The sequence below is a fragment of the Mustela erminea genome, chromosome 2 (genome assembly GCF_009829155.1).
Source record: "Mustela erminea isolate mMusErm1 chromosome 2, mMusErm1.Pri, whole genome shotgun sequence".
In the NCBI taxonomy this organism is placed as follows: domain Eukaryota; kingdom Metazoa; phylum Chordata; class Mammalia; order Carnivora; family Mustelidae; genus Mustela; species Mustela erminea.
In genome coordinates, this window is record NC_045615.1 from 128,783,321 (window position 1) to 128,798,412 (window position 15,092).

Genomic DNA, 15,092 nt, shown 5'->3' on the forward strand with positions numbered 1-15,092 from the left:
GCCAGCTTGCATGGATTTGGTGCCCTTTTTTATGAACAGCTAAAGCTTTTATTCATATACCAAATATTTTGTCCTGTGAATCTGTCCAACTAAAGAAAAAAAAAAAAAGTAGCATGTAATCTTAAGAAAAGCATGGGTCAGTGGGGACAGACCTGAGACAGCTTTGCAGCTTACCGATTTATCTTGCCTAAGTCATTCCAAGTTTCTGATCTTCAGTTTCCTCTCTGGTCAAGTGACTATAATAATCCTTACCTCATGGGGTTGCTTGTCGTGATTAACATGTCATAACACAGGGATGTACATTGTCTTTCCTGTACCGGAATAGGAAGAATGATCAGAGAGGGTTCTTTCTCTTACTCTTGCCCTCTCTCCACGGCTCTCTCATTAACGTACCGTCCGTGTATACATCATGTGGTCTCTTTTCATCCCGAAAGAGTTTCGAGATCTCAAACAACATTTTATATAAAGTTCACTCTATGTCAAGCGGTAGCTTCTGTACTTTACATATGTTGACTTAGTTACTGAATTTGCTTGGAGCTACACTCTCAGGATGTTACCCTTTGATGGTCTCAGTGAACTCTCAAAGTACTGACGTGATAAACAATTTTTTATATATTATCTGGGGTTCTGGTGATGACATACAGGACTAGAGAATTCCCATGAGCAGTGGTGCCTTACCCAAAATAGAGAATAAACGCATATTTATGGGCTTCTGAAAAGTGGCAACTACCAGAAAATGATTTTGGAAAAGGTTGATATTATTATTATTTTTTAAAGGTTTATTTACTTATTTGAGAGAGAGAGAAAGAGAGAATATGCATGGATTGGAGGGGAGGGGCCAGCGAGAGAGAGAAAATCTCAGGCAGACCCCCTTGCTAAGTGTGGAGCCCGACACAGGGTTTGATCTCACCACCCTAAGATCATGACCTGAGTCAAAATCAAGAGTTGACCGCCCCACCCAGTGAGCCACCCAGGCGCCTCTTGATATTGTTGTTTTTAAAAAACACTAAAATGGGTACTAGTCATTGGCAGTTATGGGTTGGTATTTATGGGTTGGACTTTGTGTTGATTTTTAACTATTTGGGACAAGGTGGGAGAGAGAATGAGAAGTCCCAAAATCTGACTGATTCTTAGCACTTGTGTTCTGTGGCCCTTCCCATTGCCAATGACAGCAGTATCTCAAATAGCATCTGACGGTCAATAGCGGAAAGCAATTCCCAGGCAAGGCCTTTGACCTAGAATGTGGAAGTTTCCTCCAGCATAGAGGAAAAATGCATTTCTGATGTGGTTTCAGCAGCCTTCGCCAGAGCTGCTGTAATAGGCATAGCTACAGCTCTTATCTGCAAAACCAAGAAGTCTGTGGTTTCCTAATTCCTGTTTCTTCCTCTTCTTCCTCCATTTGTTTCATTGCCAGCTTGTTGCCAACAGTTTCTCGGCTACCCAATAGCCCTAGCCCTACTTCTTCTCTGCTAACCAAACTTCAACCGGTGGAAATCCACTCATCACAAGGAGGGAGGGAGGCATCTATTCTGGTCACCATCATGTGTGGTCTAAATCATCATGTTGTCCCGTTCCCCTTTGGTAGTGTTGGGTTAGAGGTAGGCAGATGGGGCTGTTCTGGCCAAAGAGATGCAGGGAGATGTTGGCTTGGGTGGTGTGGTCCCTGTCTCACACAAAATGACAGGACCTCAGAAGAATATAGTCTCTGTGCACTACTCCCACCTTCATTCCACCTTGGAAAGCTGATGTGAAGCCACACTACCTGAAGCTGAGGCAGCCATCTTGTGACCATGAGGTCACCAGACCAAGAATGAGAAGCCAATAGCTGGGAATAATGTCCTTCTTTGGAGAGAGTTGAGAGAGGGAGGGGTAATCCTTGATGACATCATGGAGCTTCAGAACAAACCCCAGAATCACCTCTAGATTTCTCGTTAAATAAAATTCAATGCCCTTGGAGTTCAGCTGCTGTTAACCAGTTTTGCTGCTCATTTTAACCTAAAACACTTCCAAATAATACTTTGCTTCTCCCATAGCACTTTCTATGTTGTTATTTATAAAAGATGGAAGATCAGGAACATGTAGGATGGTGAGATTTTACGATTGTTTTTTACTTTCTTTTCTCTATTTTCCCTGTTACACAAGTAAGAGAAAGCTGCTACGACTTTATAAACAATCTTCAGAACTCATAATCACCCTCTTTAATTCTCACCCCTGTCACAAGTTCTAGTTCTTCATACTTGTTCAAAACACTGTTTTCCAAAATAGAGCCAAAGCTGTGAGGAAAGTCTGGTGTCCCAGCACCTCTCAGTAAACGTGCTCCGCTGTCATCTCTGCAGACTGTCCTCCCCTCTGCGTGAGCTTGGCGGGCTCTTGCTCCTTTCAGACCCTGACTAGCATTGCATTAGCATCTTGGCAACTTCAGCCCCATCTCCACAACCCCTGTTTGACTCCAGAGTGCGGCAACCACTAATGATGGTTATCTGTGTCTCTCCCCTCAAGTTCTTAAGGAAAATTCTAATGAGGTGCTGTCGAGCTCTTTTATTGCCCTCCCCCCAGGGGCCACGTCTGGTTATACTGCAGGATCCTGTGATACAAACACCGGTGCCTAAGCCTGGCCCCCAGACAGAGCCACGGGGAAGGAGTCTGTTAGTAGGACAAATAACGAAACAGGACCTGCAATAGGTCTCATTTAGTTGGTCACGTTCATCTAACATGAGCAAGACTCCTGTGTATTTATAGGACATCAGTTGACAGGAACCTACAATTATGCTTTGTATCCTGATCAAAGGGAACGGTATTAAGGGTGTGGTAGATGAAATAATGAGCTCCCCAAAATGCCCAGCTCCTGTGAATATGTTACATGACATGACAAAGGGAAATTAAGGTTATTAATCAGCTATTTTACAACAATGAGATTATGTTGGATCATCTGGCTGGTTTTTGTATTTTTTTAAGATTTTTAATTATTTATTTGCGAGAGAGAGCCTGCGAATGAGCATAAGCAGGGTGGGGGGACAGGGAGACACAGACCCCCACTGAGCAGGGAGCCAGATGCTGGGCTCTATACCAGGACCCTGGCATCATGACTTGAGCCGAAGACAGATGCTCAACTAACTGAGCCACCCAAGCATGGTTCTTAAATATGGGAGAGAGAGGTAGAGGAGTCTGAATTATGTCATGTGAGAAAGATTACTGGCCTGACTGTGCGGATGGAAGGGAGACATGCATGCAGAATGCAGGTGTCTTCTAGAAACTGGAAACCAAAAGCAAACAGATCCTTCCCTAGAGCCTTCAGAAAGGAATTCGGCCTTCCAACACCTCAGCTATAGCCCACTGAGAGCCAGGTTGGATTTCTGGCCAACAGAACAGTAAAATAGTAAAGTTGTGTTGCTTTAAGCCATGATGTTTGTGGTAATTCGGTAGAGCAGCGATAGGAAATTAATCCAAGCGGCAGAACAGATATTAACTTTTATGTGCTAGCATAGCTCTTCTCATCAGATCCAGAAAACAAAACCGGACAACAAAACCGCAGATAGCATTTTTCTGCCTCTTCTCCTCAAAAACAATGTAGGTTAAGAAATTAACACAGGTATCAAGCAGCGGGGCCGTTAGTTTCCTGAGCTGGCGTTCTTTCAAGCAACCACAGCTGCCACTTCCGGTGCAGTCATTCCCAAACTCAGCTGTGCTTAGGACTTCCCTGGCATCTTTCAGATATGCTGATGCCCGGCTCCCGTGCCCAGACGTTCCCATTTCACTGATGCAGTGTGCAACCTGGCCATCAGGAGTTTTAAAATCTCCTGCAGGGGATCCTAACGTGCAGCCCAAGTTTGGCAACCAGGCTTCTGGAGAGAGGTATATAGCATCTCGATGTTAAATGGTGACAATTCAATCACTTTAGAAGAAACTCCTTTTTCAGTGGTTCCCACCTGGGTTGCCCGATAGAATCATCTGGAAAGCCTTTAGGGTATATTTATGCTTGATCTCACCCTCATAGACACAGATCCAATGGGTCTGGAGTAGGACCAGGATAGTTTAAATCTCCCACAATGACTTGGAGGTATAACCAGGATTGAATCCCCCTGTCTTGGGAGAACTCAATGGGGTCCTTGCCAGCAGGAAGCCTATCTTGTGAGTCACTCTGAAAACACTGGGTGCTGGTGGAAAGGAAAGAAGGTTTTCATAGCAAAGCTGATTCCTCCACAACCCAGTGGGGATGTTTCAGGGTAAATGTTTGCAGCTGTCCCCGACAGGAAATGTTTACACATATTTGCAGAACTTCTCTATCAGTATTGAGCAAGATGCTGTTTTTGAAGAACAGCCAAATGAACCCTGGTAACCTAGGATTCATAAGAAATACAAAAGTGCTCATTGGAGGTGCTTAAAAATAGTGCTCGGAAGCCATCAGGAGTTGCTCCCAAGCCTGCTGGGTGGACAAGGCTGTTGTGTTTAAGGACCGAGCCAGTCCGTCAAGATGGCCGCAGACAAGGCTACGTGCAGGAGACTAAGTGATCTCCCCGCTGCTTTCTATTGGCAACAGGGGGAAAACAGCATTTCAGTGGGAAGTTCTAGCAGTTGGCACTGTCACACATCGAGTGTCAGTCACGGTAAGACACCCTGACATTGTGTGACGCCTGATAAAATACAGCATGACGTACTCAGGGTCACCTGGGTGGTATTTCTTGCCAGAAATGTGTAAGCTGAATCTCATCAAACTTCTGGACCTACCTGTCCGCTGTCAGGAAATAACCTGAACGAAAGAACAAGGTGAACGACGCCATGAAGAAAATTCAGAGCATAGAACATTCTGAAGACAACTGGCCCTGTCTCTTCCAAAGGGCAATGCTAATGAATGAATGAATAAATAAATAAATAAAACATGGGATTCTTTTCAGCATAAAAAAGAATAAAGAAATGTAACCGCCAGATCCAATGTCTTCATGAGAACCTAGAGGGGTGGAGAAAAAAGTTATCTTTACAGATGGGAAAACTGACTTAGAGAAAGGTTTCTTGGAGAGTGATTTTAGGGTCAGGGTCCAAACTCACGCTTCCAAGAGAGCAATGGACCCTCGAAAAAGCTTTGCTTGAAATGCTTTTCAAATGATGCCAGCATTACCCAAAGCATCTTTGAACAGCATTTAAAAGAATTATTATCAGAACCAGTTTGTTTCAGAAAATAAACCTCACTGTGCATCATCATGCTTCGCGTTGGGTCTGAAGAGCGTTCTCGCACTTGCTTAACGACTGTATTTACAACTTGTGATCTTCGATGACAGTGAGCAGTCCTCAGAAATCAAATCCACCCTTAAGGGGGACGAAGGTGGGGGTGCCTGGGTGGCTCAGTGGGTTAAAGCCTCTGCCTTCAGCTCGGGTCTTGATCTCAGGGTCCTGGGATCCAGCCCTGCATCGGGCTCTCTGCTTAGCAGGGAGCCTGCTTCCTCCTCTCTCTCTGCCTGCCTCTCTGCCTACTTGTGATCTCTGTCTGTCAAATACACAAATTTTTTTTTTAAAAGGCCCGGGGTGGGGTGGGGGCAGGGCGGGGCGGGGGGCGGGGACAAAGGTATGTGGCCTTGGAAGAAAATGTAAACCGGGCTCTGAAGGTATGACAAAAGGCAAAATCCCAAGCTTATATGGGCAAGGTAGACTTTTGAAGAGGAATTTCAATACATACATTGCAGCAGGCTGTTTTCAAAAGAAAAAAAAAATCAATTACACTGCTGTGGGAAACAAAGGCAAAAGAAGAATTACTAAATTTTCCTACTGCTTACAGTCCATTGACAAGTCCTTGAAACAGGCAGAGTGACATTCCTCCAGCAACTCAGCTGCCTCGATGTTAATACTTGCTGAGGGCAAAAGGCAATCTTAGCCCGACCCTCCAGGATCCTGTAAGTCTACTTGAACATATACAAATTCCTTTGAAACCTCCTTTATCTCTACCCCTCCAAGATACATGTTGGTGATCATTCCCAAGCATATGGCCCACTGATATACATCTGAAGGGTCTCATGACTCAGGTTTTATTAGACGGTTATGAATGATCTTTCCCATAGCTAGCTCCCTCCAGGTCCTGGAAACCTTGTTTCCAAAATTCCTTAGAGACTTATGCAATCGCTAACCCCCTACCAACCTGAAAGTATAAAATAGGCCACTCCTCATGATCCCAGTGCCGTCCTTTCTGCCCACGGGTCTTATCTCCATGCTTTATAATCAAACCGCCTGTTTGCACCAAAGACATCTCCCGAATTCTTTCCTGGCCATTGGCTTCGAGCCCTAACGTCTTTCCTAGATCAACATCACAGCATGTTCACACATTATTATGTTTTCTTTTAAGGGTATATCGAACAGAAGTAAGGCACTTGCATTAGGGGACGAGGTGAGTCTAGCTAGTGTCCTGAAGGTGAACCATCTCCTCAGACAAGTCTGAGGAAGGCTATTTTTACTCCAGAATCTGAAGGATCTGACTGGAAAAGAAGTGATCCTTCAACGTGGCCTGCACTTGGATGACCACTTCCAGGAGTGCAGCAAAACTAACACACTGAGAAAAAGCTGCAAGAATGGCTTCCACCATGGGGCGCCTGGGTGGCTCAGTGGGTTAAGCCTCTGCCTTCGGCTCAGGTCATGATCTCAGGGTCCTGGGATCGAGCCCCACACCAGGCTCTCTGTTCAGCGGGGACCCTGCTTCCCCCACCGCCCCCGCCTGCCTCTCTGCCTACTTGTGATAAAAAAAGAATGGCTTCCATCTCTCACACTCCTAGAGAGCAAATCTTGAAGAGGATATTTTCTAGCACAGAAAGATTAGGAATAGAGATATTTATCTAAATGTTGTGGAAATCAGTCTTGGCCTGACAGAAGCATCAACTTCTTTCCCAGGCAACTGTAAAATGTGGAAAAGCTGTATTCAAGAATGTGAGAACAGCTAACTACTCGTTAATCTGGTTATGGAAAGATAGACTTGCCTGAAGCCATCTCGGGCAACTGCTAGTTGCCTACCCCATAATTATTCCCTTTATTCCTAGGGCAATATTGTGATTCATAATTAATATATGTATTTGGCCTTCATCCACAGTTCCCGGCTCACACCTCCCAAAGCTCTTTGAATCTCCTGAGTGTAAGAGCAATGGGAACATCTTTTGTCATATTCGATCTCTTGTCCCCAGGTCCTAAAAAGCTTCAGATCCATTAAGGTGAGATTGGGGGGGGTGGTCTTGTTATTCATAACAAGCCTCTTTCCACCACAACTGAGTTTACTATTAATGACGACTTTGGAAAGGCATCAAAGGTTGGGGACCAATGGCCACCAAAACCAACCAAGAATTAGGGGTTGGAAATTTCAGTCCCACCCCCTGATTTCCAGGGAGGAGAGGGGCGGGAAATTAATTGGCCAATGGCCAATGATTGAATCAATTGTGCCTACTAGGTAATGAAGCAGCCATAAAACCCCAAGGGACGGTGTTTGAAGACTTTCCAGGTTGGTGACCCCGTAGACACTCGGGGAGAGTAGCGCCCCTGGAGAAGACACGGAAGCTCCACACCCTTTCCCACACATCTCGCCCTACGCATCTATCTCTTTCATCTGGCTATTCCTGAGCTACATCCTTTTCTAATAAACGGGTCATCTAGTAAGTAAAGGTTTCTCTGAGCTATGTGAGCCACTCTCGCAAATTAATATAATGCAAGGAGGGGTTGTTGGAACCTCTAATCTACAGCTAGTTGCTTAGAAGCACAGGTGACACCCTGGGCTTGGGCTTGAGACTGAATTCTGAAGGGCCGGGGGTTGGGAGGGTGGTGATCCTCTGGTAGGACTGAGCCCTTCCCCTGTGGAGTCTGACGCTGTCTTCCAGGAGACCGTGTCTGAATTGAGTCGAATTACAGGACATCCAGTGTGTGTCTGAGAATTGCTTGATGGTGTAAAGGGAAAAAGCCCTCCTACGCATGTTGAAATTGGGTCCCAGAACACGTTTACTTCGCGGGCAGAACCCTAATTTTCTGTATTGCTGGGTATTCACATGTTAACATTGGGCACTCCCCAGCCTCAGGGACATCGGTAATGATTAATCTAAGATGACTATTATCATTTGGATTCCTTCAAGAGTCAGGAACAGGGATTTCGGGAAGTGATCCCAGAAGCATAGTTTAAGAGATTAAAGAAAATGGCGTATAGTGTCAAGGTCAAAGCTTTTATCGTAGTAGGTGTTGATCTGTCATAGCTATCATCATTGTGACCTTAGAACTCTGTCCCAGCTGACCACAGCAGCATCCGAAGCCCGGTAGGATCTGAGTGATGTGTGTGCTGGAATCGATGATTTCCTGACAGTGGGCTCATTCTCAACATGCACTAGAATCCGCTGTGCTCGGGGCCAACTAGCAACTTTGAAACCCATAGCAACAGTGTTGATTCGTGGCAACAATGAACAGCGCCAAGGAAGGAAGAAGTAACAGCAGGACTGTACTTGCTCTGGGGTGATGGGGCAACCACCTCCTGGGAGGGCAGGGGGGAGCACGGAGATGCTGTTCTTGTGAGTAGTTTCCCTGTGCTTAAGGGAAATTTAATTTAATTTAATTTTATTTTATTTTATTTTATTTTATTTTATTTTTTGCTTCATGGAAATTTTAAGACATAACTCCAACTCTGGTAAAAGGTGGGAGAAAATGAGAGAGGATTTTGGTTTAGCACTAAAAATCACACTACACTGAGGAATTGCACCCCCAAACCTTTTCTCCCTTTCTTGCACGTATTGAAGCTTGGGCTCTGGCACCGGACTGGACACTACATTTCCCAGCATCCCTTGCAGCTCAGTATGGCTGTGGGATCAGGTTGTCACTAACATGGGGTGAGTGTACTACACCCACCTCTCTCGTTTATAGGGAATTGCTGTCTTGGACTATTTCTTTTCCCCTTCCTGGAAGTTGGATCTTCTCTTGACTGATCTTCGACCATATGGAAGAGGGCTGCTTTTATTCTGAATGTTAACTCAGAAAATCATGTCCCTTCCTAAAATAAAACCCAGAAGTTCAGCATGTGAAAGGGTAGTCAATATCTAAAAAAGCTACCAATCACACACACACACACACACACACACACACACACCCCGCACGCATGCACGCATGCACACACACTCCGTTAAGGCAATATTTACATTTATGCATTTCCTTTCTCTAGGCAGGCTGAGAGCGAGTTGGTGGGTGTAGTCGTGATAAGCACACACAGCCTCCACAGCGGGGTCCATCTGCCTCTTCCTCCTCCCCTACTCACTCCCAGGCACTCTGCCATTGACCTCCGCTACCAAATTTCCTCTCTGTTGTCTACAGGAGATCGGAACCTCCTCCAAACTGCGTGCTACCATCCACGAAACCCAGTTTAGTGTTGTCACAGGAGAGGCAAGAGATAGATGCCCCATATTCAGGGACAGCAGGGAGGCAGGGCTCTTGTGCAAAGTGGGATCACTAGGGGGTTGGGATTAGGGGATTATCACCTCAGACACCAGCGCCTTCACTGGCGCTCTTCCTGATGCAGACAACTTGTTTATTCTGCTTGTTTTCGTGGATAAACATGCTTTGTGTTTTAAACTCCTCTCAAAAACAACATATGTAATAAATTCCTATAAACATTTTTATGACATCTCTTAATTTCAACATGTTTACCGTTTATCACAGGGAGGTATAAACACACCATCGAAACAGGTTCCCTTTTGCAGAAAGGGAGAGTAGAGACATCCTCTAAGGACAAGGACAAGCCACGCACATCACCGGCGCAGAGTGCGGCATGGGGAGGCGACGAGATTCTGAGTGATCATATGGCTGGGCTGTCCGGCTAGCCTGCATTGACTGGGGAGAGCAAAGGCTTTTTTCCTTCTTAAGCCACCGCATTTCTTCATTTCTTTGTTATAGCTGCTTACCCTTTATCCTGGCAAATACACCGACTGAGACAGAGAGGGTAGACATTTCCTGAGGGGCGCCTGGGTGGCTCAGTTGGTTAAGCGTCTGCGTTTTTGCTCAGGTCCTGATCCCAGGGTCCTGGGATGGAGTCCCAAGTTGGGCTCCATGCTCAGCCGAGAAACTGCTTCTCGCTCTGTCCCTACCCCCAGCTCCTATGCTCATTCTCTCTCTCAAATAAATAAAACCTTAAAAAAAAGAAAACACTTGCTGAATAAATTAATGAATGCATGAGTAAAATGCAAGTGAGTCCAGATCTCCTCATCCTTCTAGAATTATGAAGCATCCCGTACTGTTTCATTTCATCTGTTTCTGGAAGAGCGTGTCCCCAAAGACAGCTCCAAACTGACAAGGGACACGCTGAGTCACACTGTGCCTGAAGGGGAGTATCAGCTGCAGAGTGGGGAGCAGGGCCAGCCTCTGCCTCCCACGGCTGCTGGTGCACCCCCAAGAAACCAGGGCAGGAACTCCGGCCTCCAGGTGCTCTGGGGGAATGAGCACAGCAGCATGGCCAGCCTTCCCAGCACAAGTACTCATGTGTCAGAGATTTCGGAGTGAAAAAGTAAAGAACAGATGGCAAAATAAAGACTCTTTACAAATGTGAAGTCTCTGCTTTGTCTGTATGCACATCACACTTTCTGCGTGCGCCATTGGCATTTACGCCTCCTCTGGGTAATGAGATCGCTTTGCCCGCTCCCTTTACAACTAATAACAATGAACAATCCTGGTTATTGACGTCCTACTCACTGCCACCTTCTACCGCAAGAACATTCGTGGTCGACTCTAATACGAAGAAAAGAACATCATTTCAAGAGCTACCAAATCACTTCTTGGGGTAAAAATAGTCTTTCCTTGACTGTGGCCCCTTTGACCAAACCACTGCAAGATAAGCATTGGAATGGTGGATTTCTTGAAAGAATATATGGGTTGTTAAGAGGAAGGGGGAAAGAAGGTGACCCAGCCACGAGGAGGATACATTGGCTGTCTGATGAACCGATGAGAACAGTCTGTAGGTTCTACAGGCATAGAACCCAATGAAGTCTAATTATGATCTTAGGCTCAGGGACCATGGGAATGAGCCCCATTTCCTATTCATAACAAAGTGGCTGGTTAATGGCTCCCTTGACTAGAGAGGGCACAGGGCACATTATAGGAAAAAGAGTCTGAGGGCAGATGGTCAACTACCTGTTCCAAAAGTGACTGGTGGCAATTCTAAATTGTAAACGCCCCTCTTCTTTAAACCACTCCACAGCTGGGTTTCTTTTTTTCAACAGCTCAGCTCTTAACAAATACACCAAGCACGAGAGGTTAAGTCCCTAATCATATGGGGTTGAAGCATGTGTGCACGCAAGCTTAGCTTTCGGATGAATTCGCTGGTGTCATCAGAGGTCAGGGAGGGTGAGGTATCAGAGAGGGTAGTTCTAGAATGGCAGAGGAAAAGGAGGGTAAAAAGACACCTGGGGCCTTGGATCGGAAGGAGAGAATAGGGGAGTCCGTTTCTCCCAGCTGGCTTTGCAGCTCTAGTAAATGCTAACTCACAGTCAGTCATAGGGTGCTTGCTTTGATTAGGAACTTTCTTTTTTTGAAGATTTTATTTGAGAGAGAGAGAGAAGGGGTGTGTGTGTGTGTGTGTCTGTGTGTGTGTGTGTGTGTCTGTGTGTGTGTGTGTGTGTGTGTGTGTGTGTGTGAGTGGAGGCAGGGACAGAGGAAGAGGGAGAAGCCAACTCCCCACTGAGTTGGGAGCCTCATGCAGGACCCCAGGACCCCAAGATCATAACCAGAACTGAAACCAGACGCTCCATGGACTGAGCCATTCAGGCACCCCTGATGAGGAACTCTTTTTAACTTTTATGTGTATTAAATCATGGCATCCTCATGAGAACCTTTGAAATAGGTATAGTTCTTCTCCCTGATTTATAGACAATGAGCCCAAGTCAAAGAGAGGTGAAGTCAGTTGTCTAAGGTCGCAAGGCAGTAAGTAGTGGAGTGATAGTCCGATCCCAGGAACTAGGCTCAACCCATTCTGCTATAGTGCCTAGGTCCAGGGGGCAGGTGGGGATCAAAACGCTACCACTTGTTCCACCTTGGCTTGGGACTATGTGCAAAGAAAAGGGTACCTTTTTCTAACTGGCTCGAAGAGACTTCTGCTCGCTGGGGAAGGTCGGGCAGCCTGTGCGCTCCCTCTCATTACTCTGGGCTAGCTAGCTCTCAGGGTGGCCCGCGGGTGTACGTGGCCTCTGCTGGGAGGCTTGCTGGTACAGCTCCAAGCTCCTCCCTCCCCTACTAATTATGGCTTTTGTGCTCTGCAGCCGTCCACCTCGCCTCACCTGACCAGCCCAGCAGAGATGATCTACAATGAGCTGGAGCGCAGCGCCCAGGGCAGGCCGCCCGCCAGCACCTCCGAATCGTGAGGGAGGAATGTCCCGCGGCCCGCCACACTGTGTCCTGCCCGAGAGGCGCCACTCTTTGAGGGTGGCTGAATTAACCGAATTAAGGGCCACGCACAAAGTTAAAATCTCCACCACAGAAGGCTTTTAGTGTTGCTTTATAAGGGAAGGGGGAAAAAAAAACAACTAAACGTTTTGACTGTTCTACTTTTGAAAATAAGTAGCAAGAAATTAACACCTTGATCTAGGGGTGCCTGGGTGGCTCAGTCATTAAGCGGCTGCCTTCCACTCAGGTCGTGATCCACGGGTCCAGGGATCCAGCCCCGCATCAGGCTCCCTGCTCAGCGGGAAGTCTGTTTCTCCCTCTCCCATTTCCCCTGCTTAATTTCCCTCTCTCACTGTCTCTTTCTGCCAAATAAATAAAATCTTAAAAAAAAAAATCTTAATCTAGCAACGATCAGATGTACACCAAGGTTCTATTGCAGAAGACAGATGTGGAGTCAGAAGACTCCAGCCAGGGTCACAGTTTGGCCACCTTCTAGGACACAGAGTTAGCCAATTACCTCAGTTCTCTGGATTCCACAGTGCCCATCTCTGACAACATAAGAAATATATATTTGGTTTCTTCCCCCTCATTCCTGACACAGAGCTCCTAAACCCCTTGAAAAGTGCTGGGTGATAAGAGCATATTTTGTTGTAATGAGGTGACCCTTGTGGTGGAGTCCTGAATAGCTTCAGGGTAATCGCCAGAAAGACCAGAGTAGGATTAGAAGCCTGGAACTTACAGCCCCCTTCCCTTCTCTAGGCTGGGGAAAGAAATCGGAGATCGAATGAATAATCAGGTCTGCCTATGGAATGAAGCCTGCACAAAAACTCCTCAGCTACAGAATGGGGAGGGCTTTTGAGCTGACGAACACATTCTTATGCTGGAAGGGCGACACACGCCAGTCCCACCGGGACCAGCTCCTGCGTTCGAGGCCCTCAGTACCCCCTCATTTGGCTGTTCATCTGTATCCTTTGTCACATCTTTTATACTTAAACAATAAACACTAAGCGTTTCCCTGAGTTCCGGTGCTGTTACAGCAAATTATCAAACCCGAGGCGAGGATCGTGGGAACCCCTACTTTGTAGCCTAGCAGGACAGAAGCGCGGGGATCCTGGAGACCCATACATTAAGGTTGGCGTCTGAGGAGGGGACAGTCTTGTGAAACTGGGTTCTCGACTTGCGGGGTGTGCCCCAGCTCTGAGTAGTTAGCGTCAGAATTTATAAGACGCCCGGTTGATACCAGGGAGTTGGACAATTGCTTGGCGTGGGGGAAATCCCATATCCTGACCATCAGGAGTGTGGCCAGCGGACTAAGAAACAGATTTATTTTCACCATCAAAAGGAAATAGATAAGTCTGCCTCACAAGGTCACGGTGAGGACATGAGACAGTAGATGAAAAGGGACTAGGGCAAGAAGCAAAGAAGGTGGGCTGAGCTCAAAAACCCAAAATAGCCTTGATTTGAATCCAGTATCCAAAAAGTGATTTCATGTTATGTTTTGCAACCCACTCCCTTCTGCGAACATGACACCTGTTCCAATACATAAGGCATTTCAGGTTCAGAAAGGTTAAATGATTGGACCCGGTTCAGGAAGTTGGAGAGTGATTGAGCCAAAATTCAAAACTCAAGTCTGCCTGACACCAGGTCTCATGCTGCTCCCAGGCACAGAGAGGAAGGAGAGGCAGAGGGGAGAGAGCGGACAAGGACAGACACACTGCAGTGAGAATGGGAATTGAGAGCCACAGGAAGGAGGCAGTTAGCCCACCTCAGCTGTTGGGGGACACGGGACTGGGCTCCTGCCTCAATCTGTCCTGTCACCGCTCGCCTGCATTGCGTTTCAAACTCTCCTGTCGTTAATTCACTACCTGAAGTGAACTTTCTCAATTTTCAAGTTTTGGTATGTTAAGGATCTTAAGATGAGCAGCAGGAATTGTCCAGGTGGGCCCAGTGTCATCACGAGTGTCCTTAGAGGAGGGAGGCAGCAGCGTCGAGGTCAGTCCAGGGGCAAGCACAGAAGCCAGGGCCCAAGGAGAGAGAAGACGCTCGGCGGCCATCTTTGAAGATGGACGAAGGGGACTCTGACCCCAGGAATGGAGTCAGACTCTAGCAGCAGACAAAGACAAGGAAGCATTTTGCGCTCAAATTTCCAGAAGAAGACAGCCCAGCGGGTTGGATTCCAGACTTCTAAACTCCATAAATGCCAAAATTTGTGCTGTTCATGACTTGTCACAACAACTGCAACAGGAAACTGAAATGTTACCTCATCCCCTCGCCTTGCACATTTTCGCCTCTTCGGTTTGGTGCTGTTAGGCCTTCGTTGGAATTACAGAATTATAATAGCTATTTGCACAGTGCTTCAAGATTTGTGAAGAGAATGTAGCAAAGCCTGAGCTGTGTCCTGGGACGGGCATTCTGCGAACACTCTCCATGCGCTGACCACTGGGTCCCACGGATATCCTCCTGCTTATCCGAGGCACGGGAGTCCAAACTCAAACCACATGTGTCTAGCCTCATAACCCGTGCTCTCAATTAGAACCCTCAACTGCCTCTTCACTTTATACATTCAATTATCTCCTTCATTCCTCATGCAAAGCCTTTAAAGGGGGTATTTTTAAAAATCATCCTTCATTTAGAGATGAGGAAGTCGAGGCTCGGAGAGTTTAAGTGATTTTACCAAAGCCATTCGTGCAAGAAGAATCAAAGCCAGCCCTCAAACAGGTGAAACGCTT